Source organism: Somniosus microcephalus, chromosome 2, assembly GCF_052327205.1.
Source record: "Somniosus microcephalus isolate GS21.2 chromosome 2, FLI_Smic_1.0, whole genome shotgun sequence".
In the NCBI taxonomy this organism is placed as follows: Eukaryota; Metazoa; Chordata; class Chondrichthyes; order Squaliformes; family Somniosidae; genus Somniosus; species Somniosus microcephalus.
The window spans coordinates 284,883,016-284,901,185 of NC_140988.1; the positions used below are offsets into that span (position 1 = coordinate 284,883,016).

At 44.0% G+C, this 18,170-nt stretch overlaps 1 protein-coding gene across 6 annotated transcripts in view; it reads left to right on the forward strand.

Moving 5' to 3' along the window:
• The first annotated feature begins 783 nt into the window (after positions 1 to 783).
• atosb (atos homolog b) overlaps positions 784 to 18,170 on the forward strand; it is a 155,648-nt gene continuing 138,261 nt past the window's right edge. For 4 of the 6 annotated variants that reach the window (XM_085973009.1, XM_085973000.1, XM_085972957.1 and 1 more), the window contains exon 1: positions 784 to 918. The gene's annotated coding sequence lies outside the window, so the exon portion shown is untranslated. The other 2 variants (XM_085972991.1, XM_085972973.1) reach the window with 2 other exon arrangements.

Below are 18,170 nucleotides of genomic sequence, written 5' to 3' on the forward strand. Positions count from 1 at the left end.
GCACTCTGCAGCCTTCCGGTCTCAATATTGAGTTCAACAATTTCAGATCATAACCTCGGCCCCTATTTCATTTTCACTTATATTTTTCCACTCCTTTCCTTCCCCCCCCCTTTCCTTTTGTTTCTCTCTCACACCTGGCAGCTATCTTTTACCCTGTCAGTACACTTTACACCTAATCACAGCCTATTACCATCTCGTCTAGCTTCTAATCTCTTTTACTTCTTTTGGTTCTTTTATTCTTTTGTCCGATCGCAGCCCTGCCTTCGATCTAGTTCCTTTTCTCTCCAGTTTTGAAGAAGGGTCAAACCCGAAACGTCAACTCAAATTTCTCTCCACGGATGTTGCCTGACTTGCTGAGTTTTTCCAGCATTTTCTGTTGTTATTCCCCATTCACTTCTGCTCGCTTCCCACAAAGAGTCAGCGCGTCTCCGATTCAAACCGACCGCCGTCCCGTCACCACCAACTGTGAAGGCGTCAAGAGATAGGCGGAGGCTCCCCCACGGCTACGATTGGTGGCTATGCCGGTAAGAAGCTGTCGCCCTTGTGCTCGCCCCGTTCACTGGGCTGTCCGCGGGAGGCTGCAGTTCAACGACTGCGCCTTCGCCGCGCGACACAACTCCTGAACGGTCGCACGTGCGCCGGGTTTGACCGATCCGTGACGTTGGGTGATTGACACCCACTTCCTCCAGTGCCCGGCCGGACTGGCGTCTCATTCAACGGCATGGAAATGCAAATGAGCCTGTAAATCGCCAATCATCCTTCAGCGGAGGAGGGGGCGGGGGTTAGCGGAGCACGGTCGCCTGACAACAGGCCGGAAGGAATGCATGTGTACGGAAGCCAGCGTGGGTCAAGCGGCGTATTGCGCTGGGTCTGTTGCACCGAAGTGGAAGAGAGAGGGACAGAGTATCTGGGTGAAAGGTAAGGCGGGTCGGGCGGTCCTGAGGTCAGTTTTGTGCCGGATGGGCAGACGGGGGCGGGTGTTCGTCTGCCTTGTTTTCTAGCCGCTTCAACCGACTGTTAGCGGTTAGTTTCAGGAAGGAGTTAAACTCCCGACTTGCCGCAACAGATCAGCTGTGAGCACTGCCTGCTCCTGCTCCGTGAAGGTATGAACCGTGGGGCTTTTTTTGTCTGTCAGCTCGGCTCTGTCCTGAAGGTATTCAAGAGACTGACGGGTATCGCGTTTTCCATTTGTGGGGAAGTATTTTGTATGTTGTCTTTGTGTTAATTTGTGCCATCGTAAAACTTACAGGTTTATAGTTTAAATATCGGCGATTATTCCTCTTAATCTAATTCATGATTTTTGAGGTGATGGTCGGAGGAAAGGGGGCTCCAGAAATGCACGGAGACATTTATAACCTATTGACACACAAATATCCGTGCATAACGCGAATGATCTGGGAACGGGGAGGGTGGTTCGTGTCAGTGACGGTTTTAATCTGTCAACTTGTTTGTCAGTCGATGCATTAATAATAAGGAAAAAGAGTGACTCCGGAGAACTTGTCAAATGATCTTTTTGATGAGACAATTGCAAATATATGTATTCTTGTGGATGCATTTAATGGATTGTTTTTTGGATTATCAGGAAAGGGTCTGGGTCCCCATGGTGACCATAGGAAAGTCCTTATAAAGGGTTTATAAAAAGTATTGGCATCTGCTGATTAACCCACTGAGTTCTGAATTTTAGTTTATTGGGCCTACTCTCCAAGGCACACACTCGTTTTTCAGCACCAAATCACTAAAATAATGTTATCACATGAAACTATAAATGAAGAGCATTAGTATTTTTATTTAAAAAAAGAAATTGTATGTATTTTCACCACTGATGAATATCCCTGCAGCTAATTTCTGCATCCAATGCTTGTGGGGTTACTTTCTGAATTCTTGTTCTAAGTTTTCTAACCTCCATGATATTTGCTGGGCTGATATTTGGTTTCATTACCTTTTTGAAGTCCCTCGAGAGCCATAGCAACAAAGTTTGTCTATATGTAACATCTGATCCTTGATTGTCTAATACTCACATATTGTTTGGCAGAATGGGGAGACCATTCCAATTTAGATTTTGCAAGTGTACATATTTTTAGAGCATCTGCAAGCTCTTAGTCAGTATTCTATAAAAACATTAGACAAAGTCATGTTACAGAAGACCGTACTGCTGTTTCAGAGTACTAAAAGGAAAATCATGTAATGTATGCATGAGTGTATGGTACACAAGGCTTCTTAGTTATGCATGGTTTACTGTTGGATACTCAAACAATAATTTGGTAGATGCAAATTTAACATCTCTGAATATTGTAATTCTGGGCAGAGCTGCAAAAGGTTAGCAAGTCTCCTAATACCCTAAAGCCAATACCATCTAAGGAAATGTAAGTTTTTTTAGTTTAGAATAGAGTGGCCAAAGCTGGTGCTGGAGAAATTTGTTTAATGAAACATTCCAGTTAAGGTAATGCAAATGGAGGAGAATAAATTCTATAAATGTGGAGCAAGCCTTTGGCTTAGTGGTAGCATTTCCCTTCTGAGTCAAAAGGTGCAGGGTCCCGGTAAGTGAAGACCAGATATCTGTATCTGAATTCTGGATTGACATTCAGCGGGATGAGGTTGTGGGTAGCCTCGCCACCTCTTTGTATGGGTTGTGGGAGCCCATAAAAGCTTTCCACTGTATAGGACTAGCCACCCAACCTATCGGCCGGTATAAATATGGTTACGTCCATAGAGGATCATCCACATTGCGGCCTGTCAGATGGTTAATAGGCCTGCGTATCCTTCCACTACTTCACTCTTCTCCAAAGGTGAAGAGTGTGAAGATACAACAAAAAAAATGTAGAAAACAGATTTGATTGTTGACTACAGATGCTGGGTATTCAAAAACCAATTGAACTTTGCGTATTAGCGATGTAATACAGGATGCCCAAAAATTATGTCACCAAAAGTAGGAATGATATATAGAATTTTTAAAAAGACATTGCTACAGCTGGTCTTGAATCCTCTGCCCCTTAAGTGCTTGAAATCATTTCAATAGAAAATCCAAGTTGTTTATGTTGAAAGCAGCCTATTTATAACTAATTAGCCTGAAACTGAATGATAACATCATTCAGTTAAGTTAAATATGAGTATCAATCCCTTCTCCTCCTTAACACAGTAAAAATAATAGAATAGCTCATTTGTTTCATTGACCTGCTAAGCCTGTTGGGAAATGTTCAAAAATATAAATGTAATTCTCCGCCCCCACCCGCCATTCCATTTACCTTCAGGGTGCTGCAGTGAGCAGTACTAGTTGGGAGTCGCCCGTTGGGACTCGGGACAGGGATTGTTCGAGGCTGGAGTAAAATTCCTCTTCTTTGGTCTCGTCTGTGGCTTCCAGTGTTGGGGCGTACACACTGAAGACCATAGCGCACTGGTTCTGGGCTAGGGTGAGCCGAAGAGTCATGAGGCACTCGTTTATACTGCTATGAGATGCCTAACTAGTTCATTTTTTATGGTGAAGCCTACCCCATGGAGGCGGCATTCTTCTTCAGTTTTGCCTTTCCAGAAGAAGGTGTAGCCACCGCCTTGCTCCTTGAGCTGGCCTTCCCCTGCCTGCCGGGTCTCACTTAGGGCGGTGATGTCAATGTCGAAACGTCTGAGCTCCCGGGCAACGATAGCAGTATGGCGTTCCGGTCTGTCACTGTTGGGGTTGTCCAACGGGACACTGTTCAACCTCTTTCGCCTCCAGCCCAGATCCAAGGTTGTCCCATCCTCTGTCGTCGAATTACAGTATACAGACGACACTTGCGTCTGCGCTCACTCGGAGGTCGAACTCCAAACCATCGTCAGTACCTTCACCGAAGCGTATGAGAGCATGGGCCTTACACTAAACATCCGTAAGACAAAGGTCCTCTACCAACCTGCCCCCGGCACACAGTACTGCTCCCCGATTATCAAAATGCATGCACGACAAGGCCTTGGACAACGTGGACCACTTTCCAGACCTCGGGAGCCTGCTGTCAACAAGGGCAGACGTCGATGACGAAGTCCAACACCGCCTTCAGTGTGCCAGTGCTGCCTTCAGTCGCCTGAGGAAGAGTGTTTGAAGACCAGGACCTCAAACCCGGCACCAAGCTCATGGTCTACAGAGCAGCAGTGTTACCCGCCCTGCTGTATGCCTCAGAGACATGGACCATGTACAGCAGGCACCTCAAAGCACTGGAGAGGTACCACCAATGCTGCCTCTGCAAGATCCTGCAAATCCATTGGCAGGATAGGCACACCAACGTCAGTGTTCTCGCTCAGGCCAACATCCCCAGCATCGAAGCTTTGACCACGCTTGATCAGCTCCGATGGATGGGTCACATCATCCGCATGCCCGATACGAGACTCCCAAAACAAGCGCTCTATTCAGAGCTCCAACACGGCAAGAGAGCCCCAGGTGGGTAGAGGAAACGCTTCAAGGACACCCTCAAAGCCTCCTTGAAAAAGTGCAACACTCCCACTGACACCTGGGAATCCCTGGCCCAAGACTGCACAAAGTGGAGGAGAAGCATCCGGGAAGGCGCCGAACACCTCGAGTCTCTTCGCCGGGAGCAAGTGGAAGCCCAGCGCAAGGAGCGCACGTCGACCCAAGCACCCCACCCACCCGCCCCTTCAACCACCATCTGCCCCACATGTGACCGAGACTGTAGGTCCCACATTGGACTCATCAGTCACCTGAGAACTCATTTTTAGTGTGGAAACAAGTCATCCTCGGTTCCGAGGGACTGCCTAAGAGAGAGAGAGAGAGACTAGTTGGGAGGTTTGGGAAGAGAGAGTGCAATTTCCCCTTCCACAGGAGCTGTCAGTGTCTCTGAAGTAAAAATTATGTACTTATTGCAAAATATTTATATCTGGAAAGAGGAGTTGTGGAACATGCAAGGGCTTCTTCTACTGTGGGCTTGGCTGTTATGAGGGCTACATGTTTGACCTATTTGTCATCAATAATTTGCTACTTAAACTTAGAACTTTTTTCTTTTCTCCTGAAGGCAATGACTGACTGAAATTGGGGTATGGTTTCACCCCAACACTTTGCCCAGGTAGTTATTCTTCATGTGAATGCTGGCTGTAAGTGTCAGAAGGTGATTGAACTTGAGTCTCTGTGCCATAGTACCACATAGACTGGGTGTATTTATGTTGTGAACCAGTGCAAAATAAATTTGAGGCTTTTGATGGGGCCCTTCTATAATGTAAGATTCAATGATTCTGTAATCTCTAATGCAATATAATAAAAATCTAGTGTCTGCGCACACTTCCTGTTTGCAGCACTTAACTTTCAGTTGTTGTACTTTTGTCACACTTTGTGTCAACTTTTTCCATTATAAATGACTATACATTTATAATGAAAAATGGCTACATAACTCCTCATTTTGATGGCATAATCTGGCCATTGGGTTCCCACAATTCACTCGATGCTTTCTGGAAAATAAATGTCCTCCACCACTTTTCCCCCTCAGTAATTGAAATTTCTAATTGCAAAGTGAGTGTTGAATCAACATTTAAAAAATCCAAAATATATATATTGCAGTAATGCAATTTGAATTTATCCACTGAATTGTCTTTTAATGCCTTCATCAAGTTTTTACTTGAAGGCCAGGGTCACTTGCAAAAGCCTGGGCCTGGAGTTGGTATATTTGCCCACAGTTGTAACCTTGACCTAAATTTGGATTGTGCAGTCTGAGCATGTGTATCTAATTTCCCACGATGCATAAGTACTGTCCAATCATCTCTACTGATGGGATATTTTTCTTCAGCTCCTAGCACTTTTTGTCCAGCAACTTTTCTTCCAACAATTTTGAAACCCAAAAGGACACATTTCAGAAGCTTTTTTGAGGTACAATTTATATTGAGTGATTTAGTTATCGTGAGAGGAAAAGAATGGCAGTTTTCTGATGACACGCATTTAGTAGCTTTTGTTTTGTGTTTCACAAGCGTTAAACATTATATTAAAATGAGGGGTGTGTGGGGGGAAGCGCAAGAGTCTTCCTTTAATGTTACTTCAAATATAAAAAAACACCCATTTAATTTTGAAGTCAACTAATAATATCCACTTTGTTAACAGAAAAGGTCAATGGTAATCATATACACCTATGAGAGAGGTTTTAACTCATAACACCGGAGGGCGGGGGCCGGAAAAGTGTAAGGAAGACAGACAGTTTCTTGCTCACTTTAATTTGTTTTATTTGGAAATTGAATTTTGAAAGCAAACAAAGATTCTTTGAGAGTAAAAGATAGGCAGGAGGCTAAGAGGGAAGGGAGGGAACTGGTTGAAGATGAGGGGCTTCTTGATATCCATCCTAGTGGGAGGGAGTAATGAGAGAATAGATGGAGGGTTGAGTGAGGTGAGTGATTATAGAGCAAAGCGAGAGGGAAGGATACAGTGACTGAGTAATTCAGAGGGAAAGAAGTATGGCAAGTGATAGGCTAGTGGGGTAAATGAAAGGCATGGAGATGTGATGGGACCAAGGGGGTGGGAGGGAAGCATGACTGACTGGGAAGGAAGTTGCTGAGGTCCGCATTTTCCCTGAAACCCCTTACCTGAAATGCAGTTTACAGCTGTTGGTGGCTCCTTTCCCCCCACACATCATGCCATATCACCCATCACTTCCCACCCAAAAGAAAAGAGAGGGAAGCAGATGAGAACAGAGAAAGAAAAGCAAAAAGAGTGAAGGGAAGGGAAAGAGAGACAGAACTGGAGGAAAGGCAGAGAGAAGCAGGAACAGAAACCTGAAGATGGCAAAGGTGGATAAGAGACACAGAAACCATATTTGCTGACTCACTGAGCAAAGCCATGAGAGCGTGACTAGTAATAACAACAACAACTTGTATTTATATAGTGCCTAAACATCCCAAGGCGCTTCACAGGACCGTTATAAAACAAAATTTGACACCGAGCCACATAAGGACATATTAGGATAGAGAGGTAGCTTTTAACAACTTGTAATTATATAGCGCCTTTAACATAGTTAAACAGCCCAAGGTGCGTCACAGGAATGTTGCAAGAGGGCAGATGACCAAAAGCTTGGTCAAAGAGGTAGGTTTTAAGGAGCATCTTAAAGGGGGAGAGAGGTGGAGACGCTGAGGGAGGGAATTCCAGAGCTTAGGGCCTAGGCAGCTGAAGGCCCGGACACCAGTGGTGGAGTGATTAAAATCGGGGATGCTCAAGAGGCCAGAATTAGAGGAGTGTAGAGGTCTCGGAGGGTTGTGGGACTGGAGGAGATTACGGAGATAGGGAGGGGCGAGGCCGGGGAGGGCCTTGAAAACAAGGATGAGAATCTTAAAATCAAGGTGTTGCTCAACTGGGAGCCAGTGTAGGTCACCAAACACAGGGGTGATGGGTGAACGGGACTTGGTGCGAGTTTGGACACAGGCAGCAGGGTTTTGGATGACCTCAAGTTTATGGAGTGTAGAACATGGGAGGCCGGCCAGGAGTGCGATGGAATAGTCAAGTCTAGAGGTAACCAAGCCATGGATGAGGGTTTCAGCTGCAGCAGAGATGGAGTCGAGCGATGTTCCGGAGATGGAAACAGGTGTTCTTAGTGATGGCGTGGACTATACAATAACTTATATTTTATAGAGCGCATTTAACATGAAAAAATGTCCCAAGGTACTTAATGAGCAATATCAATAAAAACATTTTTGACACCGAGCAGAAGGAGATATCAGGACAGATGACCAAAAGCTTGGTCAAAGATGTAGGTTTTAAGGAGCATCTTTAAAGGAGGGTAGAAAGGCAGACAGGTTTAGGGAGCGAATTCCAGAGCTTGGGGCCAAAGCAGCTGAAAGCACTGCTGCCAATGGTGGAGGGATTAAAATAGGGGATGTGCAAGAGGCCCAAATTGAAGGAGTGCAGAGATCTCAAATGCTTGTCGGGCTGGAGGAGGTTACAAAGCGAGGGAGGAGCGAGACCATGGAGGCAGTTGAAAACCAGGATGAGGATTTTAAAACTGGGGCATTGTCTGACCGGGAGCCAGTGAAAGTCAGCAAGCACGGGGGTGATAGGTGAGCGAGTTAAGATACAGGCAGCAGAGTTTTGGATGAGTACAAGTTTACGTAAGGTGGAAAATGGGAGGCTGGCCAAGAGAGCATTGGAATAGTGAAGTCTCGAGGTAACAAAGGCATGAATGAGGGTTTCAGCAGCAGACGAGCTGAGGCAGGGTCAGAGTTGAGCGACATTACGGAGATGCAAGTAGGCAGTCTTGGTGATGGAGCGGATATGTGGTCGGAAGCTCATCTAGGAGTCAAACAGAACACCAAGGTTGCGAACAGTCTGGCTCAGCTTCAGACAGGTGCCAAGGAACGGAATATATGAAGAATCTTATGTCTGCACACTGTTAATTCATTTCCATTAAAAAATTTGTATGCAAAGTTGTCTTTGGTACGATAGTACAGTGGTTATTTTACTGGACAAGTAATCCAGAGAACATGAGTTCAAATTCAGTTTTTTAAAAATCATCTGGAAATGAAAAGCCCGTACCAGTAAAAGTGGTCAGGAAGCTGTCCTATTGTCGTGAAAACCCAACTAGTTCACTAATGTCCTTTAGAGAAGGAAACCTGTTGTACTTACCAATATTGCCGTTAATTTTTTTTGGCTGTGCGGCCCCATTAATGGGCTGCGCAGCCCATTCAAAATACCGCGCATGCGTGGTTTTTCCCATTGAAAAGTCGGCTGTGTGGGAGGTCCAGAGGGCTGCGCAGCTTAAAGGGAACATTGGTCCTTACCCGGTTTGGTCTAAAAAAAGAAAGACTTGCATTTATATAGCGCCTTTCACGACCACCGGACGTCTCAAAGTGCTTTACAGCCAATGAATTACTTTCGGAGTGTCGACACTGTTTGTACATGTGACTCCAGTCCCATACCAACATGGTTGACTCTTAACTGTCCTTTGAATTGACCCAACAAGCCACTCGGTTACATCAAACTGTTATAAAGAAGAACAAGAATCAAACCAGACGGACAATTCAGCTGCGACCTAGTCATTGACTGAGGACACAACAAAGATGCACACAGCCCAGTCGACCTTGCAAAGGTCTCGCTGACATCTGGAGACTGGTGCCAAAGTTGGGAGAGCTGTGCCACAGCCAAGTCGAGCAACATCCTGACAGTCGTGCTCACAGAATCATGCTTATAACCCAACGTCCCAGACTCCTCCATCATCATCTCTCGGTATGTCTTGTCCGAGAAGCAGGACTGACCCAACAGAGGCGGAGGCATATTGGAGGGCATCCTCAACATTGACTCCAGATCCCATGAAGTCTCATGGCTTCAGGTCAAACTTGGGCAAGGACATCCCCTGCTGATGGATCTTTACTCCTCCGCGTTGAACATCACTTGCAGGAAGCACTGAGGGTAGCAAGGACATGAGATTTACTCTGGTGGGGGTCCAGCAGCATTCAGGGGAGAGGTGGAGAAAAGAGGGGGTAATCAGGAGCATTAGCAACATTGACACCTGGAGTCTTTCAGTATTCAGGATGATCCCAGGGACCAGGAGCATTGGAAGATGGACTAAGAGGTGGCAGTAATAGGGATAGGTTATGGCAGCACTGAGGGGAATGGGCTCTCGCAGAATCTAGATCAATCTGTTCCTGGCTCATTCTGGACCTTTGGGCACTCACACATTTTGCTCCTGGGCTACCAGTCTGATTCCTTGCCTTCCATCAGTTTTACATGTAAAATATGCTCTAATACTGCAGTTGCTGACTATACATTATTCTACAACTAACACAGCTGTAATTAATTTGAATTGTTTACAATTGGATAACATTGGTTAGCTTCTGAAACAAAGATTAAAGCATTGATGATATAATTGGACTGGTTTGCTTAACTGAAAACTTTTCAAAATTGACTTTTAAGACCTTTCAATGATAAGTGCATGAGAAAAACATAATTTCCCAATTACATGATTAAATGTGTTTTTTCTCCAATTATGCTCTTGCGCGCTCTCTCTCTCTCTCTGCTTTTCTTTGGTGACGTAAACTCTTTCTCAATTAAACATTTGGTAATAGTTGAAATGTGGCATGTTATCTGAATTTCGTACTCTCTGGATTTCTTTCAACTGCAAATATAGAAATGCAGCCACAGAATGAAAAGATAAAGCTTGTGTTTGGGAACCTGCTGATGCATGCTGGAAAATTCTGCAAACTATGCATTCTTAGATTGCAGAGATGTGGTTCATAACTCACTTCAACTGTTTTGGGGGCAAATTTTCAATTGAAACCCAGGCTTCTGAGACAGTCTGACGCATTTTGAAATGAAAACTTTAATGAAATCAGACCGTATAACGGAGGTAAATCATGCAGGAATTCCGACCTCTGCATTTCCAATTTCGCTGCTTTCTGTGCTGCCACTGTCAACCCCGATCACTACTGGGAGAGGGGCAGTGGTTCCTGGGACAGCTGCAGAAGGCCCAAGAATGTCCCTTTTTGATGAGAGATTGTGCAGTAGTGGGCAAACTGAGCACCTATCTTTAGCCCCACAACTGTACCTTTTTAAAAGGCCTCAATCGAGGCCTGAAAAATTGTGCTAATTGTTGAAATCCTTCTGCTTCATTTGTGGCCTCCTCATATCTGGTGCTGCACTGGGATTCCTGCTTCAACACCACCCACATTTCAGCTTTTGGCATTGGTGAACTCTCTGCTGGTAGAAATCCCACCAGAAGCTCACCCTGTTTAGTGAATTACCTAAAACCCAGAAATCTGGGTTGCTGTCAGGGCAGTGGGCTGAAGTCCTGCTTCACCCCTCCTCCAGGGGGACGAGGGAAATCCAGCCCAAGAAATTTCAGTTACAGTGGGAGAGGGGTAATCACGGATGAAATGACTTGAATTTTTTTTAAGCCATTCATTTGCCATCTTTCTTTTATTTGTAGGTTCTCGTGACGAGCCATTCAAGATTGGCTGCTTTAATAAGTCTTTAGTTTCTTATTTAGTGGTTTTCCAGCTGCTTTCCATTCTTTTCATTTGTACATTCGCTATCTTTTCAGTTCTGATTTGCTGCTATTAAATTCAGAGCGACAGAATGTTACACTATATGCAAGACTCTTTAATAACTATATATTGTCAGCCTTGCATTTGTGTGCTCTTCCTATCAAGCAACACTTATTTGTAACACTTTATGATCACACCTTTTCCAATTAATGCTATTTCTGTCACACTTGTCTGTCATGATTAAGCTTATTTAATTTTATTTACCTCCTGGATCCTCTCGGGCAGTGGCTGATGGTGTCTGTTGAATTTTTAGCTTGTACTTTATATTGCTAGAAACACCACGTAAGTGGCTAAAAAACAAGGTCACATAAAGCATTTCTCAACAGGAAAGCCATCAGCTCATTCAGGACAGGCTACTGCAAGAGTTTCCACAAGGTACATGTTTCTAAAACAATAGGTTGTCAGAAATGTTAATTGTTTGAATGTGCTGTTCCTAGTCAGTTAATCACCTATTTTGTCATTGTCAAAGTTTGATGGATATCTAACCTGAGTTAATTATGATGCTGTTGTCTACTGTCTTTTATTTCAATATAACTTCAAAGGTGATTACATCACATGTTGGTAAGCATATCTGTGGTAATGTTCCCAAGCCACCTTGACACAGATCAAAGAGTCGGGCCCAATCTGGGATCGTGAGTATGATAGCCAGCTGCCTGAGACCTTTTGAGAAGGGGACAGAGTCATTGTCTGTAGTCCTCTGGCAGCTTGGTGGCCAAGGGCCTCCCATATTGGGGTTACTGTATATTAGTCTTCACATGCTTGTTTGAGTTTTGCAACTAGAAGCCTAGAACCTCCAGTTCTTACATTTTCTACCAGCTGAGCAGGGCACCTACACCAGATTGAACAGTAAACTTCTATTTGAAGTTTATGTTTATAGAAAAAAAACAAGCCTATTTTTTATTTTATTTATCTAGGAGAGTAGCACAATGTATTTTCACTTGTTTTATATACTGTTTATTGTTCACCTGGCTTTTTATGTATATAAATCCATTTGTTGGTTCAGAGCCAAAGGGGGAGTTTTCAGTCCCGGGCAGCTGCCTGCTGTCTGGGAGGTGATGCAAGAGACCCAGTCCATTTTAATGGCCAGCCGTCATTTTACATGGATATGGTGAGCTGCCTGTCTGAAACTGGCTACAAATGGCAGCATGCCTGGTATTGACGAGCGACTATTGAGTGTTTCGGGGCTGCCAGCCAGCACTTTGGTAAGTCGTGGAGTGATTCAGGTGGGGTGGGGGTAGTTGGAGGGTTCTGCAGAAGTGGGGGTGAGTGCCCTGGGGCTGCAGCAGCCCAAGCTTTCTTTGTGGGGCCTGGAGGAGAACTCCTGTACCTTCTGACACCACAAAAATTATTTTTACATTTGCCTATAAAGGTCTCCGCTTCTTGCCCACCAGCTTTAACTAAGTAGAGCCTCTGTGGCAGACACTTCTTCCAGTAGGCTGTTAAAATAGCTTTGGCTCAATATACATAGGACCCCAATTTTGGATGTATTCATGAGGCTCGTGCCTAAGTCAGGCAGGCGCCTCAACTTCCCAAGAAAACAGCGGTGTTAAAATGGCCATGGACCAGTAAACAAGCAGCATGTACCATTTTGATTTTAACTCCCGTTCCACCTGTTTTTTCATAGGGGGGGAGGTTTCTAGAGAGCAAATAATAGAAATGACAACAGAGAAGGTCATAGACTTAGGTAGCAGTGGGGGAATTAAAAAACAGAATGTGTCAGGAAGGGACAGAAGGTATGGAGTAAAAAGTAAAGTACTAAAAAGGGAAAAAACAGGAACTAAGTGTTACAAAACATATTTGAGAGTTCTTTATCTGAATGCACGTAGCATTCGTAACAAAATGAATGAGTTAACGGCACAAATAATGACATATGGGTATGATCTTGTGGCCATTACAGAAACATGGCTGCAGGGTGACCATGACTGGGAATTAAACATACCAGGTTATTTAACAATCAGGAAGGACAGGCAGGAAGGGAGAGGAGGTGGGGTGGCTATGTTAATAAAGGAAGGAATCACTATAATACAGAGAAATGATATTGGGTCAAAGGAGCAGGATAGTGAAACAGTTTGGGTGGAGGTAAGGAATAATAAGGGGAAAAAAACACTAGTGGGTGTAGTCTATAGGCCTCCGAACAGTTGCAACTCTGTTGGACGGAGTATTAATCAGGAAATAGTTGAGGCTTGTAATAAGGGAACAGCTATAATTATGGGGGATTTTAATTATCATATTAACTGGACAAATCAAATTGGGCAGAGCAGCCTTGAGGAAGAGTTCATTGAGTGTATTAGGGATGGGTTTCTTGAGCAGTATGTAACTGAACTGACCAGGGGGCAAGCAACCTTAGATTTGGTCCTGTGTAATGAGACAGGATTAATTAAAAATGTCCTAGTAAAGGATCCCCTTGGAATGAGTGACCATAACATGGTTGAGTTCCATATTCAATTAGAGGGTGAGAAGGTTGGATCTCAAACAAGCGTGCTGAGCTTGAATAAAGGAGACTATGAAGGTATGAGAGCGGAATTAATTAGAGTGGACTGGGAAAATAGATTAAAGGGTAAGACGGTACATGACCAGTGGTGTACATTTAAGGAGTTATTTTACAACTTCCAAAAAAAATATATTCCACTGAGGGGAAAAAAGGGTGTAAAAGAAAAGTTAGCCATCCGTGGCTAAGTAAAGTAATTAAGGATAGTATCCGACTTAAAACAAGGGCATATAAGGTAGCCAAATCTAGTGGGAGGATGGAAGATTGGGAAGTCTTTAAAAGACAGCAAAAAATAACAAAAAGATTGATTAAGAAGGGGAAGATAGATTATGAAAGTAAATTAGCAAAAAATATAAAAACAGACAGTAAAAGTTTCTATAGTTATATAAAAAGAAAAAGGGTGGCTAAAGTAAATGTTGGTCCCTTAGAGGATGAGACCGGGAAATTAATGGTGGGAAACATGGAGATGGCAAAAACACTGAACAATTATTTTGTATCAGTCTTTACAATAGAGGACACTAAGAATATCCCAACACTGGACAAACAGGGGGCTCTAGGGGGGGGAGGAACTAAATACAATTAAAATCACTAAGGAAGTGGTACTTGGTAAAATAATGGGACTCAAGGCGGATAAATCCCCTGGACCTGATGGCTTGCATCCCAGGGTCTTGAGGGAAGTAGCGGTAGGGATTGTGGATGCATTGGTAATAATTTTCCAAAACTCACTGGACTCAGCAAAGGTCCCGGCAGATTGGAAAACTGCTAATGTAACACCCTTATTTAAAAAGGGTAGTAGGCAGAAGACTGGAAACTATAGACCTGTTAGCCTAACATCTGTGGTTGGTAAAATGTTAGAGTCCATTATTAAGGAGACAGTAACGGGACATTTGGATAAACATAATTTAATAGGGCAAACTCAGCATGGTTTCATGAAGGGGAAGTCATGTTTAACAAATTTGCTTGAGTTTTTTGAGGAAGTAACATACAGGGTGGATAAAGGGGAACCAGTGGACGTAGTGTATTTAGACTTCCAAAAGGCATTTGACAAGGTGCCACACAAAAGATTATTGCTCAAGATAAAAAATCACGGGATTGGGGGTAATATTCTGGCATGGGTGGAGGATTGGCTCTCTAACAGAAAGCAGAGAGTTGGGATAAATGGTTCGTTCTCAGATTGGCAACCAGTAACTAGTGGTGTTCCGCAGGGGTCAGTGCTGGGTCCCCAACTCTTTACAATCTATATTAACGATTTGGAGGAGGGGACCGAGTGTAACATATCAAAGTTTGCAGATGATACAAAGATGGGACGGAAAGTAGTGAGTGAGGAGGACATAAAAAACCTGCAAAGGGACATAGACAGGCTAAGTAAGTGGGCAGAGATTTGGCAGATGGAATACAATACTGGAAAGTGTGAGGTTATGCACTTTGGCAGGAAAAATCATAGAGCAAGTTATTATCTTAATGGCAAGAAACTGGAAAGTACTGTAGTACAAAGGGATCTGGGGGTCCTGGTGCACGAAACTCAAAAAGTTAGTATGCAGGTGCAGCAAGTGATTAAGAAGGCCAATGGAATGTTGGCTTTTATTGCTAGGGGGTTGGAATATAAAAACAGGGAGGTATTGCTGCAGTTGTACAAGGTATTGGTGAGGCCGCACCTGGAATACTGCATACAGTTTTGGTGTCCATACTTAAGAAAAGACATACTTGCTCTCGAGTCAGTACAAAGAAGGTTCACTCGGTTAATCCCGGGGATGAGGGGATGGACATATGAGGAGAGGTTGAGTAGATTGGGACTCTACTCATTGGAGTTCAGAAGAATGAGAGGCGATCTTATTGAAACATATAAGATTGTGAAGGGGCTTGATCGGGTGGATGCGGTGAGGATGTTCCCAATGATGGGTGAAACTAGAACTAGGGGGCATAATCTTAAAATAAGGGGCTGCTCATTCAAAACTGAGATGAGGAGAAACTTCTTCACTCAGAGGGTGGTAGGTTTGTGGAATTTGCTGCCCCAGAAAGCTGTGGAAGCTACATCATTAAATAAATTTAAAACAGAAATAGATAGTTTCCTAGAAGTAAAGGGAATTAAGGGTTACGGGGAGCGGGCAGGAAATTGGACATGAGTCTGGGTTCGGAATGGTCATGGCCCTGTGGGTAGTGGAGCGGGCCCAGGGGCCGTGTAGCCTTGTTCTGCTCCTACTGTGTTCTAATTCTGTTAGATTTCAGGAGATGGTTTTATTCCTGTTCCTGGCTGGGGTGGAGATCGCCTTTACAGAAGGTAAGTACTGTAGAAAATATAGGGACAGAGTGATCTCCTGGAAGAATTTCGATCGCCTAGATGGGTCGGAGAGGAATTTCCCAGATTTTTTTCTCCCAAATTGGCCATTGGGTCTTTATCTGGTTTTTCGCCTCTCCCGGGAGATCACATGGGTTCGGGTGGATGCAGAGTGATGGAAGATTTGAGGTTAGGATCAGATCAGCCATGATCTTGTTGAATGGTGGAGCGGGCTCGAGGGGCTGATTGGCCTACTCCTGCTCCTATTTCTTATGTTCTTATGTTCTTATAGAATCATAGAGGCTTACGGCACAGAAGGAGGCCATACTGCCCATCGTGTCTGTGCTGGCCGAAAAAGAGCTATCCAGCCTAATTCCACTCTCCAGCTCTTGGTCCGTAGCCTGGTAGGTTATAACACTTCCAAGTGCATATCCAAGTACTTTTTAAATACGATGAGTTCCAGACCCCCACCACCCTCTGGGTGAAAAAAGTTCTCCTCAACTCCCTTCTAATCCTTCTACCAGTTACTTTAAATCTGTGCCCCCTGGTTATTGACCTCTCTGCCAAGAGAAACAGGTCCTTCCCACCCATCCACTCTATCTAGGCCCCTCATAATTTTGTACACCTCAATTAAATTTCTCCTCGGCCTCCTCTGTTCCAAAGAAAACAACCCCAGCCTCTCTTGTCTTTCCTCATAGCTAAAATTCTCCAGTCCTGACAACATCCTCGTAAATGTCCTCTGTACCCTCTCTAGTGCAATCACATCCTTCCTGTAATGTGGTGACCGGAACTGTACACTAGCTGTGGCCTAACTAGTGTTTTATACAGTTCAAGCATAACCTCACTGCTCTTATATTCTATGCCTCAGCTAATAAAGGAAAGTATCCCGTATGCCGCCTTAACCACCTTATCTACCTGCCCTGCTACCTTCAGGGATCTGTGGACATGCATTCTAAGGTCCCTATGTTCCTCTACACTTCTCAGTATCTACCATTTATTGTGTATTCCCTTGCCTTGTTAGCCCTCTCCAAATGCATTACCTCATACTTTTTTTTCGTTTGTGGGATGTGGGCGTCGCTGGCATGGCCAGCATTTATTGGCCAGCATTTATTGCCCATCTCCGGATTGAATTCCATTTGCCAATTTTCTGCCCACCTGATCAGTCCATTGATATCTTCCTGTAGTCTACAGCTTTCTTCCTCAATATCAACTGCGTGGCAAATTTTTGTATAATCTGCAAACTTCTTAATCATGGCCCCTACATTGAAGTCTAAATCATTGAGATATATATATATCTCAAAAAACAAGGGATCTGGTACTGAGCCCTGCGGAACTCCAATGGAAACAGCCTTCCAGTCACAAAAACACCTGTCGACCATCACCCTTTGCTTCCTGTCACTGAGCCAATTTTGGATCCAATTTGCCACTTTCCCTTGGATCCCATGGGTTTTTACTTTTCTGACCAGTCTGCCATGTGGGACCTTGTAAAAAGCCTTGCTAAAATCTATGTAGACTTCATTAAACGTGCTACCCTCATCGACCCGCCTCTCAAAATTAAATCTAGTCAGACACGACCTTCCCTTAACAAATCCATGCTGACTGTCCTTGATTAATCTGTGCCTTTCTAAATGACAATTAATACTGTCCCTCAGAATTGTTTTCAATAATTTGCCCACCACTGAGGTTAGGCTGACTGGCCTGTAATTACTCAGTCTATCCCTTCCTCCCTTTCTAAACAGTGGTACAATGTTAGCAGTCCTCCAGTCATCTGGCACCGTGCCTGTAGCCAAAGAGGATTGAAAAATGATGGTCAGAGCCTTTGCTATTTCCTCCCTTGCTTCTCTTAACAGCCTGGGATACATTTCATCCGGGCCTGGTGATTTATCTACTTTCAAAGATGCTAAACTCCTTTAATATTTCCCCTCTCATCTAATATTTCACACTCCTCCTCCTTAACTACAATATCTGCATCGTCCCTCTTTTTTTTTTTGTGAAGACAAACGCAAAGTATTCATTAAGAACCATACCCATGTCTTCCGCCTCCACGCACAGGTTACCTTTTTGGTCTCTAACAGGCCCACTCTTTCTCTTTTATGTATTCACAAAACTTCTTTGGGTTTTCCTTGATATTACTTGCCAATATTTTTTTATGCCCTCTCTGCTTTCCTAATTTCCTTTTTAATTTCACCCCTGCACTTTTTATACTCCTCTAGGCTTTCTGTAGTATTGAGCTCTCGGTATCTGACAGAAACTTCCTTTTTTTCCTTATCCTATCCTCTATGCTCCTTCACATCCAGGGGGCTCTAGATTTCGGAGTCCCACCCTTTTTGCTTTGTGGGGACATATTTACTCTGAACCCTCACTATCTCCTCCTTGAATGTCTCCCACTGCTCTGACACTGATTCACCATTAAGTAGCTGT